Here is a 3,614-nt window from a genome sequence, read left to right as displayed (position 1 = left end):
GGAACTTAGAAAGAAGTTTGGGATTGAAATGCTTTCATGAGACAATATATACTTCAATAGTTTATTGCCCATTTATAAAACACTCCAATCCTTTTTCTCCTAATCATTTTCTTTCTGTTTGTTCTCAGGACAAATTAAATAAGGAGAAAGAAATAGAAGGAATGAACTATGGTTGGAAAAGAGAAAGAGAGAGAGAGAGAGAGAGAGAGAGAGAGAGAGAGAGAGAGAAACCAAAGTTTTGTTCCTTTGCTAGATAGCTTAGTAGCAAAAATATTTATTATAGACTCTGTGATAAAGGGTAGGGTTGTTTTGAAAAGTTTGCTATACCCAACCAAATTTTGCATAGGGTTCCTAAAGAATTCATAAATGTGAGATGAATGTGAGTTAATCTTTTAAGGTATTCATGTAGCCCATACCTTTTTAAAGAATAAATATTGAAATACATAAATTCTTAAAAAGCTTAAATGTCTTCTTCAGCATACGACATGCAGTATGAGCATGTGTTTAAAATAGATAATTTATTAAATATGTGTGTGCTTCTCTGTAATTACGTAAATGTCACTGGATTTAAATTCAAAAAAGCAGAATATACTATAGAATAGATATCCAGCGATCATCTAGGTGCTCCCTCAATATTAATCGCAAGTCCAACAAGTAGTCACTATATGGATTCACATGTCAAGGAAATTTATGAACAGAAACACAGAAGAGCTACCAGGAAACAGAAGACAAACACAAATATCAATTTGAAAAAAGACATGTAAGTAATACTCATGGCCGAGCACCAGTCCCCATTTCTAACCATAAAGGTTAGATCAAATTTCCAATATCATTGGAATTCCATGTATGTGGAAATTTATATATCTTGCTTGAGGTACACTTTCATAATTTATAAAGAATACTAAATGCTTCACATATTGTGTAAAAGGTACATTTCTTTAAAAGATATATTTAAAGGTAAATGCCACCCTTAATCATGCTACTTTTTAATTGGATACTCAAATTTTCACAGGACAAATTTTTAAAACAATGATCTGTTTTGTATTTGTTGGTATGTCTTTTAAAGCAATTGCAGAGGATGGTATCTTCTGATGGCAGAAAATGAATGTGTGGGTTGGAAATTTAAATCAGCTATTTCAAAAAAAGGCCAGTCAGGTACGAGCTTTCTATATAAATAAGTTCTGAATAGTTTCACCATGCTTCATTGCTTATAATATCTTCAGAGCTTTCAATATCCTTCAAGTGAAATTCTACAAAGCTCATTTATGTCCAAGTAAATATATTTTTAAATGATTTAAATTTATAACATATTTAATTACATTTTTGAATCCACGTTTATGACATAATTTTGTAAGGCATTTAAAGTCATAAATATCAAAATTAATCTTTCCATTTGAAATAAAATTATTTTCATGAAAATCATGTATACTTTAGAGGCATTTTGAAATACTTGATACTAAACAGAAAAATTTTGATTTTAAAACACTTTTTAAGATATAAACCTGTCATCCATATCTCAAGTAGTCCCAGAACACAGCAATGTTTAATAATGTTGCTGATCTAAATATGCTTAATCTGTTTAAAATCCCTTAATTACATTTTATGCCTGAAGCTCTTGATACTTAACGAGGCTCAATAACAATCTAGTGGCTAGTTTTCACTTAGGAGCTCCTTTCTGTCTTCAGCTATGGCTTTGGGTAGCCCACAGCTAAGTAAAACAATAATGGGCTCTGTAGAATTATGTGTGAGTCCCCCTCCAGGAGTGTGACCATGCAGTGGGGTGAAGAGTTACACAGTAACTCCATATACACATTTGACCTCGGTGAGACCTTCAGAAATAAACACGAGGTTCCAAACAGTTCTGACACAGCATGTTTGTCCTGCAAGAGAGGGATCTCATGCATTTAAGGAAAAGGAGAGAAAGAATTTATCCAAAGTAGGAATAAATAGGCACTATAAACTGTTGAAGTATATAAACAAAATAAGTGTTATTTCAATATTATGAAGCATATCCATCATTATGGAAATATCTTACAGTAGACTGAACATAGTTAAGAAAAATATTCAGAATCTTAGATAATAAAAATGTACTTTTTTCCATTCCTTTACAATGTTGTTGTTGCTAGGTGCCATTAATGCCAGGTTACAAAAAAAAAACAGGCTTTTGGATAAAGAGTTGATTAGAGACTGGTGGATTGCCCAAAGCTAGGACCCTTAGTCATCTTTCAGGTCTTTAACTAGACTCACCCATGTGTTAGAATAACCAGCCATTTAAGGTTAAAAAGATTGCATTTACATAAGGACAGATTCAAGTGATTAGGAAAGGAGGCCAGATGGAAACAGGAGACAGGGAAATGAGACATGTGAGGGTGCACATGTTGTTGGTGTTGAGTGTTTCATGTCAGGTCTGACGAATAGTGATCCATTGTACAACAGAACAAAACACTACTCTGTCCTGGACAATCCTCATAATTGTTGCTATATTTGAGCCAATTGTGGCAGTCACTCTATCAATTCATCTCATAGAGGGTCTTCCTCTTTTTTAGCTGCCCTTCTATTTTTCCAAACTTGACCTTTTCTGGAATCAAGTTTCTTCTGATAACATCCCCAAAGTACAAGAGACAAAGTCTCATCATCCCTACTTCTAAAGAATACTCTGGTGTACTTCTTCCAAAATACATTTGTCTATTCTTTTGTTAATTCATGATACTGTCCAGACTCCTCACCAGCAATATAACTAAAATGCATTGATTCGTCTTCAGTCTTAGGTAATCAATGTCAAACCTACACACACCTATGAGGCAATTGAAATACCATGACTTGGGTCAGACACACCTTACTCCTCAAAGTGATATCTTTGCTGTTCAACACTTCATTTATTTTTTTATATCACATTATTGGGGGCTTGTACAAGTTTTATCATGATCCATACATCCATCCATTGTGTGGCAAACACATTTGTACATTTGTTGTCCTCAACATTCTCAAAATATTTGCTTTCTATTTGAGCCCTTGGTATTTTTCCCCTCCCTCCCTGCTCCCCCTTCTCTCATGAACCCTTGACAATTTATAAATTGTTATTATTTTGTCATATCTTACATTGTCCAGTGTCTCCCTTCATGCACTTTTCTGTTGTCTCTCCCCCAGGTAAGAGGTTATATGTAGATCCTTGTATTCAGTTCCCCTTTTCTTTCTTTTTTAATCATTTTATTAGGGGCTCATAAAATTCTTATCACAATCCATACATACATCAATCGTGTAAAGCATATTTGTACATTCATTGCCCTCATCATTCTCAAAATATTTCCTCTCCACTTAAGCCCCCAGCATTAGGTCCTCATTTTTTCCCTCCCTACCCGCTCCCCACTCCCTCTTGATCCCTTGATAGTTTATAAATCATTATTTTATCATATCTTGCCCTGTCCGACGTCTCCCTTCACACACTTTTCTGTTGTGCAACAAAGAGGAAGTGCTGAAACCCTGGTGTGGACTGAGCTTGATAGTGGGACAGGAGGAAAATCACGGGAAATAGAGGAAAGAGCTGGGAAGCAAAGGGCATTTATAGAGGTCTAGATAAAGACATGTACATATGCAAATATATTTATATGAGGATG

Source organism: Echinops telfairi, unplaced genomic scaffold (assembly GCF_000313985.2).
Source record: "Echinops telfairi isolate 266 unplaced genomic scaffold, ASM31398v2 ScPeMD7_9;HRSCAF=40, whole genome shotgun sequence".
NCBI lineage: Eukaryota > Metazoa > Chordata > Mammalia > Afrosoricida > Tenrecidae > Echinops > Echinops telfairi.
This window is presented reverse-complemented; position numbering follows the sequence as displayed.